At 43.0% G+C, this 20443-nt stretch overlaps 1 long non-coding RNA gene across 1 annotated transcript; it reads right to left on the bottom strand.

Annotated features, from left to right (window-relative positions):
• Window positions 1-13440: 13440 nt before the first annotated feature.
• On the bottom strand, window positions 13441-19775 carry LOC139042512 (uncharacterized). Its single transcript, XR_011499297.1, has 3 exons — window positions 19601-19775; window positions 17506-17609; window positions 13441-14943 (listed from the first exon to the last, which is right to left on the bottom strand). It is a non-coding gene; the product is annotated as an uncharacterized lncRNA (long non-coding RNA).
• Window positions 19776-20443: the final 668 nt, after the last annotated feature.

The raw sequence follows: 20443 nt of genomic DNA, 5'->3' as shown, positions 1-20443 counted from the left end.
GAGTGAAGCAGATCACCCTTCCCAGTGTGGGTGGGCCTCATCCAATCAGCTGAAGGCCTGAACAGAACAAAAACGCTGACCTCCTACGAGGAAGAAGGACAGAAAGCTCGGCTTTCCTGGGTCTCCAGCTTGCGAACTGCAGCTCCTAGGGCTTCTCGGCCTCCATAATGACCTGAGCCAATTCCTTATAATAAATCAATTTCTCTCTCTACACATACATATCTTCTACATCCTTCTGGTTCTATGTCCTGGGAGAGCCCTGAATAACACAGCTAGTCTACACTGTGAGGAATTTGAAGGCAGGAAGTATATCATAGTTATCTCCACAGCCTTGAGATCTGGGGTGGTACAGAAAACATCCTCAGGGCATCCTCAGAGCAGTATGAGCAGCGATGCCTTGCAGTGTCCAGCCTGACTGCCTTGATTCAAATACTGGCCCTGCTACCTTTGATCTGTGTGGTTTTTAGCGTTACTTAACCTCCCTGTGTCTCAGTTTCTTCCTCTGTCAAATGAAGACGGTAATAGCCTCTACTTCCTAGGATTCTTGTGAGGAACCAGTGGATCAATAGTCATAAGTGCTCAAAAGCATGCCAGGCCCATGTGACCCTCTTAGTAGATGTTAGCTGTGACTGGTACCCATGGCACATTACTTAGTGTGGGAGACATTGTGCTATAGGGGGACACTAGGCATTGCACGTCTGCTCCCTGTTCCTGGTGGGCCTGACTCCATGACCTAGGATGTGCCTGTAGGCCCTGAGTTCTCCTAGGAAGGACCTGTGTTCATTGTTGGATGCTCCTTGCTCAGAAAACATCTGGTACAGAGCAGGAATCGGAGCACCGCTGAATCAATGAATGAATGGATGGATGTCTTGAAGTCCTTTTAAAATGGGGGTAATTATGCCTCTCCTTGGAGAATACGTTCTGTTTTTCATCTAGTTGGGTTGGTTTAAAAAAGATTTTCTTCCTTCAATTTATCCACTCTTGATGTAAAACGGATTTGGACACAGGCAATTGAAGTGTGGACAAATAGCATTCCTGACCCAGTGGTCATGCAGAGTGACCCAGGTGGTGTTCCTCCAGTGAAACACCTCGGTGTTCCCAGTGTAGACACTGCAAGGACTTGCAGATGCTTCTGAAGACAGCCCAGGGCCCTCTCCACCTGCCTCACTCGGGCTCTGTCTCATGACCCTTCTCAACAGTCAAAGGCAGAGTTAATGAAATTCTTAAGCATCAACATGGTCCACAGTCACGGTAAATAAGACCGTCTCCACCAAGGCTTTAGCACAACTCTAGAGCAAGACAGTAAGAAGTGATGCGTCTAAGCAACTCCTGACACTGTGTGGCGGTCATGTGACTAACCGTCCCCATTGCCCGTCCCAGAGTGGATGGGAGGGGTGACCTGACCTCTTACAACACTGTTATTTTTCTCTGTGCTTTACTCACCGGTGGGAAGTCAGTGATCAAGTATTCCACTGCCCTGTTCATCTACATGTCAAAAGACGACACAGGATTGGAAGGGTTACTTAAGGCATCCACATTGTATGTCTAATGTTATTCTGTTCGTAAAGCAGTGCAGTAAGGTATTCGAGTCATCAGCTTTGGGAATTCTTAAGGTCTTCGTGGAAACTTAACAATATAAAAGCATTCTTTTAAGAAATTTCAGGGGCATAAATTTCTTTTCTCACATTTCTCTCTAGAGAGCCTTTCCATGTTTACTGTGTGTGTGTGTGTGTGTGTGCATTTAATAAACGACAAGGTAACTTTAAGCTCCTTTGAATTACTTTATCTTCTGTGCCCTGATGGAGTGTTTCAATGGAATATTAGCCACTCATTCACAGTCTTCCCTACTCCTCGAAGTACAGGAGAGTGACAAAATGGGGAAACTCCACTGGTGAGAAGGTTTTACTATTGTGATGTCAGAATTTCTAAGAGCTCGTGTATGATCTTTCATCATGCCTCCCATGGAACACGACATATGGCCTAGGGCAGTCTATTCATGATGTTTAAAATACTACAACACAAATCCTTGGCCTTTTGTAGAACTAGCAATAGAAACCTGCCTGTAAAGACATCACTTTTGGAGCTCTTAATTTTTCTATTTTGTATTTTGAAAGGTTAAGATCAAACTTTACAGTTGTTCACCATATTTGGAACAGTTTTCTTCCCGACAATGCCAACCTCCACCATGACCAACCAAGAGAATCAGAAGCAATGGGAACACAGGCATCCCGACTAACCAGAATAGACCGCAAATGTGTGTGGCTAAAAAAGGACTGGGAACAACAAAGCAAACTGCCCCACCTTCTAAAATCATAGGAATATACCCACATCATCCAATATATATATATATACCCATAAACCTCTCTATATCAGAAAAGAATCATCAAATTTATTCAGGTTCATCCTCTCTCACCTCCCTTCCTCCCTCCTCTCTTTCTAAAGGGCCTCCGGGATGTTAGCCTTACTCTGCGTCTGGTTTTTCTGACGAATTTCTTATCCACTTACTCTCATTCATATCCATTCCAAAATTTAGAGGGCTCTTCCAGTTTAAGAACATCACAGAATAATAATTAAGTTGTCTCATTAATTCCGTAATTTAAATCTAAGATGATGGCAGATCACAGTAGACAACATTTCTTTGTGAAGCTGTCTTAAGATACAAAACAATACAAATATTAGCGGAAATTGCTTAATTTTCACTCCAAGAAAATTTTAAAAATTCTTTTGTGTTCCCTAGGAAACAGACCTTGAGAGACGAAGGTTTGCATGCAATGCCCCAGCCCCAGTGCCTTCAAGAGCAAAGCCTGTGGGGGCTCAGGACGGGAAGGAAGGTGGTCAGGACCAAGTGCCCGCTGGTCCCATGGGAACACAAACTGAGACCCCTTCAGAGCTGCTCTGACTCGAGGCCTTTGAATCCAAGCATTGACCTGCTGTTGGATACAGGTTGACCCAAACAGAGGACAAATCCTTGGGCAAGGGGGTTCTTTGCAGCATAGGGTAAGTCTCAGAAAGGGACAAGGGTGACCACTGTCCCCTAGGAAGTCGGGTGCGGTCTAGAGGGTGGGCATCTCGTAACACATCTTGCATCCATTGCACATATACAGACTTATGTACCACATATGTGTGTGTGGATACATACGCACGTGTTGCAGGCCTGTGTGCCATAAATCCATCCTCTCATGAACTGTTTATGCTATCCAACAATATGAAGTTTTCTAGAAAAGAAGAGGAAGTAGAAGTGATCAAATATGCTTATGAATTTCTTCCTCTGTGCCTTAAACCACCTGCCAGGAGTCACCTCTGCAGCCCCTACTAAAGCGCCCACAGCTGACCGCTCTGCTCAGCCACAGCATAACGCGGTGATGCGGCACATGCTCCTGGTATGACGGATGTGGTTGAACTGACACTTCAGGAAGAAGAACATTTTTATCGAGGCATGAGGAATATTAATAATCATTCACAAGGCCGTGTTCCTCCATCACAGGGCCTTTGTCCCTAGGATGTGGATTTGATCTACTCTCGGCTTCTCTCTGCGCCCCCAGGGAAGTTCTGTGCCCTCGGCGCTTCTGTCTCATGCATTCAACTTGCAATGACTCATATCGTGCGGTGCAATCTTTTCTCCAACTTTTATTCCAGAAGTATAGCTTGCCTCAGCAGATGACAATGGGCAATTTAGTCCTATTCCATCACTGACAGACAATTTAATTTGCTTTACCAAAACCCTTTTGTTTTACCTCTAAGTCTTTCTCGATGACCTCCTCAGTAATAATTGTATCTCTGCAGTCCCGAGACATGCTTTGTTCCCGCCACAAAGACCACGTAAAAATATGGAGGTTAGAGATTCTTTTTGTCCCGTGGAAGGTCAGATTCAACTCCTTTATTGGAACCATCGATAGCATTTATAATCAGTAGAACTTCATCCACGACAGATAGAAATACAAATGGCTGCAAGGAAAGCAGATACTTACTATAATCTAATTGTAATTTATAAAGCGCCAAAAGCAATTTTGATATAGTCACGACTTTTTAAAAGGATAAAAACAATTGCAATCAGTTTAGCAGTCATTCTCAAGGCAGCTTTAAATCACGTTGAGGAGCTTAGACTGTGCGTCCTGACTCCCTGAATTTGAATCCTGGCTCTTCTCCTACTGGCTGTGTGACCTCAGGCAAGTTATTCTACCTCTCTGGGCTTCAGTTTTTTACAGATGCAAAAGGAGATAATAAGAGGATCTACCTCCTGGGTTGCTGCGATGTTTAAATAGATTAATATATGTAAAGTGTTTAGAACATTAACTGGCATAGGATAGGTACTGGGAAAATATTAGCTAGTTCGTATGAACTATTCTAAAGCAAAATTAGCTAGCCTTTTACAGGAGGTTTTTGCCCTCGATATACTCACATGTCAGTTCAAATTTCTTACTGCCTTGAGTATGTCACTGACAGTAAGGATAAGACAGACATGGAAGGGCGTGCTAGTCAGCTATGAATCACGAGCCTGTGCTCACCACAAGCATTCCTGCCGGTGAGGAAGGGGGAAACTGAGATAAGGGGCTTCCCTGAAATCATGTGGCTTCTAAGTGGCAGAGTCAGATTTGTGACCTCCCTCTGTCTGGCTCTGAAGTCACTTTGTCAGATGCCCATTCACAAGCAGAGGTTGACTGGAAGACTGTCTTGGAGCCGGGAGGTGACGGGGATTGTCCCGTCCCCTCCTCCTTCATGCATCTCTTCCCAGACCCTCCACATCACTGGTACCAAGACAGAAAAGGAGCAAAGCCATTAGCTTTGCAGTAAAGGATCCTCCGGGCTCAATATCTTATAAAATACGGCAGGTTAAATTCTCCACCTTTTCCACGGACAGCCCTCACAGGCATGGCCATGCATCCTGAGCTTTAGGGTCTGTGTTTTCTATCAAAATTGGCGAAACAGGTGCCAACCATTTCACGTGGTAAATACGGGGAGAAAGGAGATCCAACATCCCGGCCTCCCTAGAGGGTTTTGATCCTTAATCAGCCATTGCTCTGGGGACAATGTCCCCATTCTCAGACCCTGCTTTGGTTTTACTGAAGCTGACCTCCAGCTCCAGGTGGGGGCCGCGTCTCAGTCCTGACAAGCCCGTCTCCCACTCGGGGGTGAGCGGATGGGGTGGCTCCCAGGGGCCAATCCTGGGGCTACACTGAGCTGCTGGGAACATGGAACACATTTTTATTGGAACTCCTAACTGTGAGAAGAACACAGTAGAGTCTTGCCAGCGGTCACGTGTGACACCCCGTGAAGAGGACACGTAGATTGAATGAAGCCAGAAGCGTTTCCCTTTCTGGATCTAGCCAAGACCCAAGATTTCCCATGTGTGTGAGCAGCCAAGGGCCCCCTTTTTACCTTTTGCCTTAAGCTTCCTGAGTTAGAGTCCCATTGCTCACAAGCAACAAATGTGTGGCTGAACGTCTACCTCACCCAGGGCTGTTTTATTTTTGAATCCCTTCCTCATTTAGGGGTTGAGCCCCCTGACTCATTCACTTTAAGATTTATGCAAGGATATAATCCTCATTACAGCTGGGCCCTTGAATTCTTGATGGGTAATTAATGCCACGTTATTTATTTCTGTCTCCTTCTTTCTTTTCTTTAAAGACGATTGCGAGAGATTCTTTGGGGCAGAGATGTCCACATCATAAATGCACAGCCATGGGCTGACCAAGGTAGCAGGGCACTGTCTCTCTCTAAAAATCTCTGTGTGTTTTGGATATTTTTAAAGGGTCACTTGAATGTTACCACTGATTTGGCTAAAATAGTGAGGCTTCCGTGTTGGCCATAGGACAAAAGCTGACTATTAGTATTTGTTTAGTCTGTAAGGTTTTCCTGTAGAGCTTTTGGACACTGTGCAACAGTGAGCATTCTTACATGGGCCTGTGATGCTTATGAGTCAACGTGCTTTGCTGAGGAATGGAGAGAAGGACATGCTAAGAGGAACTGAAATTTTTGCCCCTATATATCTTCTCTCTCTATCACTATAATGTATGCATGTATGTCTGTATCTAGCATATCTATCTATCCTCTATATATGTATGCACGTAGCTGTGTATTTATCATATCTATATCTATCTATGTCTCTATCCATCTTTTTTCTACGTCTTCTATTTAGCTACATCCAGCCCAGGTGGGACAGGTCACGTGTGCTGAACGAGTGCCCTCGCACAGAATAAGCACTTACCAAGAGCCCAGAGAAAAGATCACCCAAAAGGGATCAAACACATCTCAGAGATGACACCCCAAATTATTTCCCAAATTCAATCAAATAGGAAGTGGAATCATTTCCTTAAACAGCACTGGAACTCACTGTCCCCCAAAATTATGGTGGAAACAAGGCTGCATTAACCAGCAGGCAACTCAGGTGTTATTTGAGACAGTGAATGTCTTAGTCAACTCAGATGGTTATTACAGGTACTGTAGACCAGGTGCGTCAAACAACCAACCTTGATTTCTCACAGTCTGGAGGCTACAAGTCCAAGATCGAGGTGCTGGTAGATTCTGTGTCTGGTGGGGACCCACTTCCTGGTTCATAGCCAGTGTCTTCTCGCTGTGTCCTCACATGGTGGAAGGGTCAAGGAGCTCTCTGGGGTCTCTGTTATAAGGGCACTAATCCCATTCATGGAGGCTCCACTCTCATGACCTGATCACCTCTCAAGGCCCCACCTCCTAACGCCATCACTTTTGGGGGTAGGTTTCAGCATATGAATTTTGGGGGGGGGACACAGACATTCAGTCCGTAGCAACGCAGATCAGCTTTGGAACCTCACTGGGTGTCACAACTGAGAGGGGCAGTGTAGGAGTACACATTGCCAAGAAACGCTGCCTGCGAAAGCCAGAGCTACAGGTGACTTCCAGAAGCCTCCACTGAGGGCACATGCATTATTAGTCCAGAGGAAAATGCATAGAGAAACACAAGAAGAGCGAAAATCAATATTAAATCTTGTTTCTTTCTCTTGTGTCCAATTAGCTGTGTTTTCACAATTGCGTACATTCGTGTCAACAAAACCCAAAATAAGATGAGAGACAGTTTCTTTTCCCCCAGAAAGTTCCCTCACGTGCCCCTTCCAAACAGCTGCACCCCGTTCAAACACTGATTTTTATCACCTTAGTTTCGCCTGCATTGGGATTTCATAGAAACACAATTGTACAATATTGTATTTGTGTGTGTGTGTGTGTGTGTCTAGCTCTTTTCTTTTAAAATAATATACTTGAGATTCATCAGGGTGGGTGCGTGTGTCAGTAGTTTTTTCCCCATTGCTGAGTGTGTGGCTGTAAAGTTGCTTAATGAGTTAAAGAGTTGGTGGACACGGGCTGTTCAGACCGGGTCTGGACGCGTGAGCTGATGTCTCGTCCGCTCTCATCGGGAGTGTGGCCAAAGTGTAATTGTTCCCCAGAAGCGCCAAGCCCAGTCCGCGGTGGGTGGGGGGCATCATAAAAATATTCCATTTGCTGAGAACAGTTGAAGCTGCCCCCATAAAGGAGGCATGTTTCAGGTACTGGGTGGAGAGAGAGCGGGTGGGGGAGCGTGTTCCTGGCAGAGGCACCAACGTGCTCCCAGTCCTGAGGCCAGACAGGTCAAGGCACATTCCAGAAACAGAAATGGTCAGTAAGCCAGAGCCCAGCATGCACAGGGGGCCTCAGGAGAGATGAGGCTGGAGAGATAGGAGACCAGGTCATGAAGAGCCAGGCAGCAGAAGGCATGATAAGGCATTTGACCTTTATTCTGAGGGACATGAGAAGCAACCAGTGTTGTAAGCAAGCAAATTACTTGATTGGCTTTTCCATCATAAAAGGCTCTCTCATTTCACAGTTCCTTTCTGCATGTATCTTCCTTCGATTTTCTCTGGTTGCTTAATCAGTGTGCTTTGTTTTCTCCACCCTCCACCTTCCTTTGTTTGGGACGACTTAAGAAGAAACTACTCTCTCTAACACAAATTCTCTGAAAGGTTGGCCCTGAGCAACACTTATTTCTTGGGCTCCCCCTGTGTTCTTGGGAGAGGCTAGGTCCTTGGCAATTTTATGTGTTTTAAAGACAGTTATTTATGCTTTTAGGTTTTGAGCTGCTTTAAAGAAAACACGTAACATTTCAGAGATGTGAATAGGTTTAGTACTTAGACAGAGTGACTGTTTTTCCAGAACATATGGACTCGTAGGACCACAGACCTAGAAGTGATATTAGGAGTCTTAATCTTCATACAGAGAAGTCTGAGGCTCAAATCTTTTCTACAATATTCTTAGCAATCGACTGTCCGTCCCAAGTGGTGTTCTTAAGAAGAACCTGAAGCCTTCCTGAGGAGTTTAATTCTATTTTCAGATAATTCTAGCCACTATAGAAAGTCCCTTCTCGTATTAGCCGGAAAATCTATTTTTGTACAACCTGAGTCATTACTGCCAGTTCTGTTTTGTGGCCCCCACAACAAGTCGGACCCATCGTTGTCATGACTACCTGTCTGTTATCTCAAGACACATATCACGTCCCTCTAAGACATCTCTGTCTTGGATCAAAACTTAGACTTCCTTTAGCCATCCTCGTGCCCTCCTTATTCTGTTTTTCTCTGGATGTGCTTTGCAGTCAGGGACCCGAGTAGACTCTGCTGTTCAGAAGGGAACGTGGTACTTCACTGGCTGGCTGAGCAGGGGCATCACCTCTTCTATTCCAGCTTCTACATTTCCTTAAGTAGAGCTCTGGCTTGTGAGTATTCTGGAAAACACATCTCAAGGCTGACTTAAACTGAATGAGAGATGACAGAAGTATAACCCAGACGGAGATCTGTCGTTACAACTATCGAGCAGCAACACCAGCAAGAATCTGAGAAGCAAGCCTCACAGTTCAGGGGATCACTCAGCTGCTGGTGTGCAGTAGAAGCAACTTCCTCATTTAATATTCAACCCAGAAGATCTATTCCTACCAAAAAGCTGGTCTCAGAAACATGGTTGATATGTTTATTTTGCTACGTGAAGGGAGGTCTTAAATACTGACTCATGGAATCAGAGATAGAAGGGAGCTTAGAGACCGCACCCAACACCATCATTTAGAGATGAGGAAGCCAAAGTCCATCACGGGGCAATGATCTACTACAGTCTTGGAACTCGTTTATGATCGCCGTGCATTAGTTCATGACAGCTCTGTGCTTGAGTTTATGCTTTTATGATATAGTTGATTTTCTTATCTGTTGGCTCAGATTCTTACATAATTTGTGATTGATATTTGTCTTCCTGGTTCAATTTTATTTCCTTCCTTTCTGAAAGAGAAAAGTAAAGTTGAAGAAAAATACCTCTGTAGTTAATAATAATAAAATTTTTGCAAAAACAGGAAACTTAAATGCGACACCCTTTGCAATAATGGAATAAACAGGAAGTGAGTAAAATAACCTACAATCCAAGCTGCGTGGATCTCTCATCTCTGCTCATTAAACATATATTTCCGAGCTGATACCCTTCTATACCGATGTGGAGTTAGCGATCATAATTATTAAGATAATATCTGTGATTTTTTGAGCATTTTCTCTGTTTAAGGTTCTGTATTAGTTTGCCAGGGCTGCCTTACAAAGGTACCACACACTTGGGGGCTTAAACGACAGGCATTTGCTCTGTCACAGTTCCAGAGGCCGGAAGTCTGAAATCGAGGTGTCCACAGGGTCAGTTTCTCCTGAGGCCTCTCTCCTTGGCTTACAGACGGCCATCTTCTCCCTGTGTCCTCATCTGGTTGTCCCTCTGTGTCTGTGTCCTGATCTCCTCTTCTTATAAGGACACCAGTCAGATTGAAATAGGGGCAACCTCGCTGACCTCATTTCGACTTAAATACCCCTTTGAAGATCTCGTCTCCAAATGTGCTCACATTCTGAAGTGCTGGGGGTTAGACCTTCCACATATGAATTTTGAGGGAACGTAATTCAGTCCATAACAGATTACATTTATATCTGATGTATAATTTTGACAACAAAGCGGTGATATACATAATATTATCCTAATTTGACAGAACCTTAAGTTTAGAGAGGTGACACGTATAAGAGCACACGACAATATGGGACAGAGTCAGGCTTGGATTTCACTTTCAACCAGTTTCCAAATCCTTACTTTCTCCCCCATATCAGACAGACCACGAAGAGACAAACGTGCATTTAATATCTGACTGGGCAGAAGAGAGGCCGAGCTGAAATCTTAGGAGTGGTCCCAAGGGACTCAATGCAATCTTCTTTAGATGGAAGCCATCCCTAAAGAGATGGCTCCCTGCTCCCTACAACTTCAAGGTCAGATTCCTCTCTAGTTAAAATTACATCTCTGGAAAGTTTGCATTTATTTACGTTTTCCAAATATGTTTATAGTCTTTCTTTTTAAATAAATTGCATGTTAGATTGTGTGAGTGTAAAGAAAATTCTTAATTTTTTTTTCTTCTTAGTTATATCACTTTTTTAGGTGAGGAAGCTTGGCCCTGAGCTAACATCTGTTGCCCAATCTTCCTTTTTTTCATTTTCCTCCCCAAAGCCCCCCAGTACATAGTTATATATCCCAGTTGTAGGTTCTTCCAGCTCTTCTACGTGAGACACTGTCACAGCATGCCTTGATGAATTGTGTTAGGTCCATGCCCACAATCTGAACCAGCGAACCCTGAGCCGCCAAAGCGGAGTGTGCAAACTTAACCACTCAGCCATGGGGCTGGCCCCCTGGGTCTAATTTTAATAATGAATTCTTGAAGAGTGTAGGGTGAGAGTGTTTGTGTGTATTGTGAACGTGAAGTTGTATGTGTGTGACTCGAGATGCCCATCATACATGGGTTTAGTGGCATCTAATGACCAGGCCTTATCCTGTCCTATCTCAAAGGCTGTTGGATCTTAGTTGGTGACTACTGCATAGAAAGGAGCCCTGAGATTTGGAGCCAGAAGCGCAGTGTGACTTATATCAAGGGTTATAGAGGGAACTATGGTGCCAGTCTCACCAATCATGCAACTCTCTAGTCCTCTGCATCTTAAATTTTACATTAAAGAAGTTGGAGGATGAAATTTCTATTTTTAAGACCTAATGTGTTTGGATTCTCATCATGATTAACAACATTTTATCCTCCCTTAAATAGTAAAAAAGGGAAAAAAAAATCAGAAATCTTGCTTTAAAAACAAAACATAGGAAAATATTAAGACTAGAAAGAAGATATCTTAAGAGTAATATTGGGTTAATGTTAAGCATTTACTTATGATACAGAAGTTTCACTATCCATTTTTTCATAGATATCTTATACTGTTTCTGGAAAATCGGTTGAAGTGAATTGTGATGGATCAATGATTCTAATTTTTGTTTCAGATTTTATGTTTTCACTAAAACTTCAGTTTATATGGGATGTCTTTACATATCTTTAGTTAAAAAAAAAAAAATGTTTTTGGGCCAGCCCGGAGGTGTAATAGTTAAATTCATACTCTCTGTTTCAGTGGCCTGGGGTTCACAGGTTCAGATCCTCGGTGTGGACCTACACACTGCTCGTCAAGCCCTGCTGTGGCAGTATCCCACAGAGAAGAACTAGAAGAATCTACAACTAGGATATAGAACTATGTGCTGGGTCTTTGGGGAGGAAAAAAGAAAAAAGAGGACGACTGGCAACAGATGTTAGCTCAAGGTCAATCTATAAAAAAACAAAATAAGAATTTTCAAAATAAGAATTTTGAAGTCCTTACTTATTATAGAAAATTTGGAAAATACAGAAAAATGTATGGCACAAAACAAAATCCACCCCCACTCTCAATACTCAGAGAAGAATACCAGGCGCATTTTAGCAGGTGTCATTTGTAGGAGGAGATCCAGTCTTGCTATTTTGCTCTGTCATTTAGCTGTATGTTGGTCTCTATGTGCCCTTCTCTCGAAGATTTTCCCATCCCAGACCTGGGTCACGTGGGAGACAGCTGAGAATAATAATCCTGCCAAAATTAACATGCCCTCTCACCTACTTTCTAACATCCTTGATTATTATCATTACTTTATAGGGAGGAGGATGAAAATGGACTTCTTAGAATCAACTTTCCCATCAATGGATCAAAGGCCTGGCTGGGAAGAGAGCATAGGGTGACATTCTAGAGTCTAGACAAGTGTGTCTCTCAGAATACCTTTCCCCTGTGACTTTCTCCGTGGCTCCTGTGGTTTCCTGAGCACGTCTGACAGCCTTTGCAAGATGAAAATCAAAGCTACTGCAGACACGGCAAAGGATGTCAAGTAGCAATAGTACTGTGGGCATTATGATTATTACTATTTTGGAAAAAATGCATGCGGAATTTCAAGTGGTGATAGGCCTTGAAATCAAGCTGTACACCCAATCCAGGCATACGATTTAAAGTGGAATACACTTTGAAGCTGTGCTATTATGAAGTGGGGGTTGCTGAGCCAAGCACAGACGCGAGAAGCCAGCTGCAGTCCAGATTCTGTCACCGACCCTGGGATCTTGGTGTTACAGGCTGCCAGGGTCATTTGCCATTGACATCCAGATGAGAAACCAGCACGGAATGACAGCTGACACAGAGTAGCTGCCTTCAGAGTTGCAAATTCTGGTATCTTGTGTGAATATATCTTCATGGGAATTCACAACATTCTCCAGGCAGGAGGCCAAGAGATAAGCCCCAGAGCTTTGAAATAAGAGTGGAAATGGGTAGGGTGTGTTTTTTGAAGTGCATTTTCCTGGCAAACTGAAGGGGTCCCTCCTCACCCTGCCAGAGAGAATTCTGAGAGCGGAGCATGCATAGGAGGACCATGGCTTGGATGCTTTTGGCTGAGGGTTGAGGGAAGCTCAGCTCAGGTCCCAGGATTCCAAGGTAACTGACTCGCGTAGTGCACTGTCAGCTCTCTGCAAAACTTGATGTCTTTTGGCATCATTAGCAGAGCAGGAGCAACTGGCTTAGATAAACAGATTTCCTCGTGTGCGGGTGCTTCTGCCAGCACCGGGAAGCGCAATGATCATCTTTCACTCTCTGGCTTTTCCCTGGATACCGCATTGATCATTTCAAGAGCTTTCATAAATGCAGGCCAGGCTGGCATTTCGCAATGTCTATCGGCAGTCATGAGACTTTATGGTAACAAAAGAAAATTCTCCCGGGGCACCTGAGTTTCACCAATTGCTTACAATGTGACAGTTCTGTACTTTATCAGCACCAAGTTTTTGGTTGCTTGAAAAAAAATTTTTTTAAACAACAAAGCAACAAAAATGCACTCTTGAATTTCTTAAATTTCTTTCACTTTCATATTTGTTGGTTTACTTCCTCTAACTAATTTTCCAGCCACTTAGCTCATTTGTTGAATATTTAATGAAATAGGAAGGAGAGATTTGGATAAATTAGCGAATTTAAGGCTTATGCTTTTCAAAGCCAGTAATTCTTTTCTCTGATATTTTTTATTATCCTATTAGCATCATGTTATGAAGAAAGGAAAGGACAAACAAATTTATTGGTTTAAAGAAGAAGCTATGTTAATTAAAGTATATTTCACTGGCCAGATGTCCTTGAAGGGAATACAGGCTTCGGATGTGTCTTCAGAAGTATTCCAGTTTCTTCCGCTACTTAGAGCAGAAGAGCTCTTTATATATTCCTGTGTTGAAAACCCAATCTACTGGTTGACCAGAATTTTCATGTATGAAATTAGGATGTATACATAGATCTCTCTCTATGTAGATGGATATCTATTATATATATAATATATGTAGATATAGAGTCATATCTCTCATATATATATGAGAGAAAGAGAGAGAGAATAAAGCAAAGTTTGCTTTAAGAAAATCTGAAATATTTTAAATATCCAATGGGGAAAGTGAGGGTTAATAAAGCTAAGATACGTAAGTTCCTGTGGGAATATTATCTAACGTTTACAATTAATAGTTACGAAGACAGCAAGTGAAACTGCTGAGAGGGAAGGATGGAGCAGACGTGGAGGGAAGCAGAGAGCCGAGGATCCTGAGTCCCCGACAGCGCGGTGGAGGACACACTGATGACCTTGGCATCCCCTCAGCGCCTGAGCTCTGGGCCCTGGTCTTCTCACGCCTCCTTCGTTCTCCTGAACAAGCCTGAGTGTGGCTCTGCTACTCGTAGTACTGAGAAACCAAAGAGGTACGGCTGGAACAAAGACACGTGAAGTGAAAAAGCATGGTGCAAACTTATTTTTATGCAATTTGTTCAACTCTGTAAAAGATAGGCATATGAAAAAGAAGAAAACTGGAAAATGCTCAGAAACTATAGCACTGGTTGTGTCAGGATAGTGGGATAGTGGGGACTTTTTTCCAAACTTTCTGTATATTAATTTCATAATGAAAATAATTTTTTAAAGAACAATGATATGAACGTCTTATGAAACACAACAGTGGAAGTCATTTTTCAGGTTGAAATATGGTCTCCCATTTCACAGATGAGTAAAACAGGGAATCCCTTGGTGCCTTAGGTGCTCTACAGGTCTAAATACTGCCAACGCAGGCTCAGGCAGAAATGCAGAAAACTCCCCAAAGCTGTGACAAAGAACAAAGATAAAGATGATCTCAACTTTTAAAAATTCAATTTACATACAAGTAATACTTCACTTCAACCAAGCAAAGCACACTTGGAGATCTGCATACAGTCTCTTAGATGGTATCTATGAGGTGACAAAAATAACAGGCAATTCAGCGGGAGGAGCAGCCAATTCCTTTATTTGGATTTAGTGGATGTTTTACTTTTCAGACTCCTTTTTCCTGTTAATTGATTGATTGGTTAAACATTTTCTAAAAAGATGAAAAGTACCTCAATCATCTGTGATGGTATTAATTGGAAATAATCTTGAGTTGTGCAGCCAACACGTCCCATTCGGTAGTCTGGGCATAGCAGTAGGGTGCATCCTCTCATCTCTTCAACGCGTTGATCTGGAGAACATTCTTTCCTCTCCATGGTCCACCACCTCATGAAGTCCCGAGGGTGCTTCTTGTGGCTGTTCAAAGGGAACTGGAAATCAGACATGAGCCGTGCAGTTGAAAGGCATTACCAGTCCCACCAGAAAATAGATGCTTCTCAACAGAATGCAGCAGTGCAGAAAGGTGGTCCCTCAGCTGACTCTGCACAAGACTAAGGAGCCCTTTGCTTGCTCTTGATGCATCAGCTAAATCTGGTCATCGACTGCCAGACACCAGAATTCCCGACTGTGCAGAGGATCAGCCTCCTCTCTGGTCTTGGCCACCGGCACTGGTGTGGCCACGAGTCCTGGACAAAGTTACTGCACTCCTTCATCAAGTGCATTTTCACATCAGAACTGAGCTTAGCCCTCCAATCCCCCCGTGGCTCCTTGCATGTTCTCATGCAGCCCCTGCCCCTGGGAGAGGTTGTGTTGTGTTGGGAGAGGCTCCAGTGCACCTATACCACAGGCCCAAAGTTGTCTTCCTTCCACCATCAGACTCGTTGTAGGGTCCTACTCACCGGTCTTCTTTCTTTCCACTCCAGTCGTAAATCCACTTTAGGTGCTTTTCCTTGACACTGGCCTTTGGGTGGGCCAGGTCTGCCCACCTCGGCAGCTTTCCATAACTTTGAATCTTGAAGAAAGGGTTTGGGCTCCCAGTCTTTCTCTTAAAAAGCCTTTAGTTTCTCATGCAAATTTACCTGCCCTCCTCTCAGTAACCTGAATTTCAAGCATTTCTATTGTAGAGTAAAAGGTATTTTAATTCACCAGAAGTTCCAGTCAATTAAAATGAAAGAAGCAAGAAGAATCTGTGTCAGTATAATCTACTTTCCCTGAGAAATTCCCCTTAGGAACTCTTGAGATGATGACACATCACCATTCTCGGGCAGGGAGAGCAGGAGAGTCTGGAGGTGCATCTCCATGCATCTCCACACGTCTCCATACATCTCCCTTGCATCTCCATGCGCTTAAGCACCCTTTAGTCCAGGATTCAAAGGAACATAAGGCTTTCTGGGACCTATTCTTATGTAGAATTAGGAAGTTAAGTTCCTAGGGGTCTCTAGGCTCCCAAAGGATCTCTTCTTTCCTCCATTACCACTAGGGTGTCAACTGGTGTCACTGCTTGTCCCTGTTCTCTTGGCTTATTTTCCATATAGGAAGCATGTAATATATGCCATTAAAATTATGTGCAATAGCCCAGATAATTAGGGGTTAAATAAACCTTTCAGTATAACATTTTTCCCTATGACAAAATAAAAAGGAACTGATTAAAGATGAACTATTAGAACATAAGCCATTGCTAAGTGGGCATTACATGCTCTACATTAATCACAGAACTGTTCACTTAATAGATCCTTTTCCTGGGCATGACCTATGCTAAACATTTTCAACTAGAGCACTCAGTCAGGGGATCAATCAGGAGGTCTTCTAATGCAGTCACTAGTATATGGAGATGAAGATTCTCACAAAATGAATCAGGGACCAACCGGACTGGATACACCCAGCACATATACACACATGGTAAGATAGAAAGCAGAAGACTATATCATATTATTCTTTCATATCCCAAATTTATGCTGACTAGAAAAACAGGCACAATTTTAATGGACATTTATCAAGATTGGAACAGCATACTTCTCCATGTTCCAGTTTGTCATACACTGTGATATAATGGCACATATCAAGAATGCAGGAGCCTGACAGATGCTCTCTTTCAGAAGTCTTTGTCCTGAAATTCTTGGATAATTTCTTGTATATATACACATTTGTATACACACATCCACAAACACATTGACGCACACGTACCATGAGAGAATGCATTTCATCAGACAAGAGAAAGTTGGAGAAACATGGCCGTGAGAGATGCATTTATTCATAAATAACCTTAGATTCCCTCAAACATAGTCTAAGGACATTTAACTTGCAAAGAAGGTTTTAAAAAATACAGTTAGGCTGCAATCTATTAGTCTTTGAAAAAAATCAGTCTTATTACAATGGAAGAACATGTTTGGGAGAAGTTCCAGCCTTAAAAGCTGCATTTTATTGAAATCTATGGGCAGAGGAAACTTCTCACTTGAGCAGTGATCTGCCAGACGAGGGACAGAATTATGGGTTCTAATGGTTTTGAAGGGAAATCACTCGGTGTGGGCCATGAGTTTTTAGAAGGCAGGAATTGTCTTACTCATCTCCAACAGCTTAAAGAATGCCAAGCATTTAGAAGGTACTTCATAAATTCTTCTTGAATGAATGAAAAATGTCAAATATGACATATGTGCATGGTGCTGTCAGTTCCTGTACCCGACTCAGGCCACATTTATATCAATTCCAGAAAGTAGCCTTTAATGATAGATATTGACTCCCTGCAAATCTTGAAAAAGCCTGGCAAACAATGTAAGAATGACCTGGGAAACTTGTCATAGGAAAAACAGCTCAGAGCACCGTGATTATATGGTCTAGAAAGTGAAGCCTGTTAGGAAGATCATACCTCAGACAGTGAAAGTGTAACTTGGCCACGTACTCCATGCAGCTCTAGACTGCAGAACTGAACCAATGGTAGAAATTATAAAGAAGCGTAATTTAACTATAAATGGAAGAGGCTACCTTGTGAGGAAGGGAATATCACTGGAAGCGTTCACACAGAAGTATCATCAAAACTTGTCCAGAGTATCGTGGAGACGACTCCTCTATCCAGTGAGAAACAGACCCTACAATTACAGAGAAGCCTCAGACATGGTGCCTCATACAAGACGATTCTGTCTCCATTTCATAACCCTGTTGAGGTGAGTGGTGGGCTGAGTATGGAGTTCTGCTCCGTGAATTCAGGGAGGGACAACTGTTCTTTTGATCTTTTTGCTTCGATGCATCCTGTTAAATCTCCTGAGTCATTGCCATTTAGGGGTTCAGAATGCATGAAGGGAAAAGAGCAAATTTCAGACAAGTCGTATAAGTTGGAGATGCACTCAACATTTCACAGATCTCATCCATGCACGTTTCACTGGCCCAGACCTCTCCACAGTAGGCAGTTCCATCAAGGGAGATTGACACATTTAGTCTAGGTGCGGAGTCCTTTGTCTCATTAAAATTCCATTACTATGGAAGAAAGGAAGACTGGTTTGGGGGAAAATCTGGGAAATTGCTGCAATAGAAGCAAAGAGCCTTCTTATTCTATTACTCATTTTCTCATTCTTTAAATAAACATTTATGGTTTATCTATTGGGTACCAGGAACTGTGCTAGATGCTGAGATATAAATACAAGTAAAATGTGGTTCCTGCTTTCAATAAGCTCACATTCTAGGAAGGAAAAAGAACCTTTAAAAAATAGTTATATACACAGAAGTGTGACCTACAAGCAAGTTTAAGGTACAATGAGCACAGAAGAATTTAATTTCAAATGAGTCTTGGGGACAGTCAAGGACTATGACATTTAAGCTGTCTTGGAGAGTGAAAGAAAGAACTCGCCAGCCTTTAAGGAAGAAATAGGAATATTCTGGGCAGAGGAAAAGTATTTGCAAAGCCCAGAGGCATGAGATACCACGTTGTATCTCTCGAACTGGAGAGGTGAATGGCAGTGGGGGAGAGAGACGAACTGGGTGAGTTAGTGATGGAGAGAAGCCGAATGGCTTGGCTTATTGTGTCGTGTAAAAATTTTAACTTTGTTCTCAAATTGATGAAAAGACGTTCAAAGGTTTACTAAGCTGGATAAACTAAGATTTGCATTAAATAAAAGTAGTGGAGCCTAATAATATGGGTAACAATAACCTCTTTCAGGTAAGGAATGATGAAGATACGCAGCAGACAAAGAGAAAGGTCAGACTTGTTGAGGTTTCTGAGGCATGACTGACTAGCGTTAACATCTGTTGTGTACTTCCCTCATTGTCTTCATGTCTGTAAATTAACACTAACCCGGCAAACGTTCTGAGGACTTCACATGATTTATAACGTACTTAGAGCATTGTAAACTCTTAATAAATATGTGTGCAATAAATATGTAGACTGGATTTGTAGATCTTACATTCCTCAAAGCCAGTCTAAAAAAGTTTAATCATTACACAAGTAGGTTAAGATAATCCATATGAAGTTGCAAAATACGGGCAAAGTTCAGTTTCATAAAAACTTCACAGTTAAATAAGTTGAATGGATTTTAAAATATACAGACCTCCCTCTCACAAAGTAAAATATTAGTTCAGTTCAACAAACATCTTTGAGCACTTTTTATATTCCATGCAAAGTACATCTATTAACGAGAACTTCTGTAACTTTTTGCCACCCTGTTGATTTTGCCTTAGTTAAATGCTGCATGAGACAAACCAGGTGGATTTGGACCAACTTATGTTGGTCAGCTTTATCAGAATGGCAGACAGAATGGGAAAATTAGCCAGATGTCTAGCAGGGGTAGGAGTCAGGGGGGTTTGTTGAGAGACCCTTATGGGGTAATCTTACACACGTCCTCGTATTTAGTCATTCATAGCAGCATTCTAGATTTGCTTACATTTCAGATGGCAAAGATACAGACCTCCCCTTGTCCCTCCAGAAAAGATTTGCTTGCATTCCCGGCTACTAAAGATAATGTCTTTCTCTAGAGGGGAGGATGGGCAGGTTTGCCAGCAGCCCCTGTCTAAGATTGGGGGTTCCTAAACTCAGGGTTCTTCAGCAGTGACTCAGACCCCTGTGTGTGCAGCATCCATCCGGACCCACCTGGCATCACGGTCTTGAGAACTGAGGACGAGGAGAACCCAGGTGAGCATGAAGCTCTTGCTGTCTGCTCTGTCCTGGGTAACAGAGTCTCCCGCCCACGTGGACTCACGGCCTTCACTAGCTGATTGGACAGACGTGCAGAGAGCCAACCCAACCGGGCCCCCGGAAGCTCCAAGCCTGCTTCACCACCTGATATCTCCCACACTTACTCAGTCTACGACTTTGCCTGGGCCGACCTTGATCAAACACTGAGGGACTCAGTTTTGTCATCTGTCAAATCAGGGAGTAGTTCTTCATTTTTGACATGAGGAATTCCAGCCCTCCTTGGAATCATCCTTACCCTGTCACTGCCTAAATCCTTCAGTGCCTGGTCAAGGGCATCCCACAGCCATCTCTACTAAAGGATCTTTTATTACAAAGGCTGCTGTTTATTTATTTCTCATACAAAAAAAGTATGTTCTATTACTGAAGACTGAATATTTATGTCCCTGAAAATCCATATGTTGAAACCTAACTCCCAAAGGTGATGGTGTTAGGAGGTGAGCCCTTTGGGAGGTGGTTAGGTCATGAGGAGGGGAGCCCTCATGATGGGATTAGTGTCATTATGGAAGAGACCCCAGAGAGCTCCCTTGCCCCTCACCGTGTGAGAACACAGCAGGACACCATCTATGAGCCAGGAAGCGGGTTCTCAACAAACTCTGAATCTGCCAGCACCTTGATCTTGGACTTGCAGCCTCCAGAACTGAGAAATAAATGTCTGTTGTTTATAAGCCACTCAGTCTATGGTAATTTTTTATAGCAACCTGAATAGACTAAGACATCCATAATTATTCTCTTGCTACC

This window comes from Equus asinus, chromosome 29, assembly GCF_041296235.1.
Source record: "Equus asinus isolate D_3611 breed Donkey chromosome 29, EquAss-T2T_v2, whole genome shotgun sequence".
Taxonomy (NCBI): Eukaryota; Metazoa; Chordata; class Mammalia; order Perissodactyla; family Equidae; genus Equus; species Equus asinus.
The sequence above is the reverse complement of the archived record's forward strand: the minus strand, read 5'-3'. Positions and strand labels throughout refer to the sequence as shown.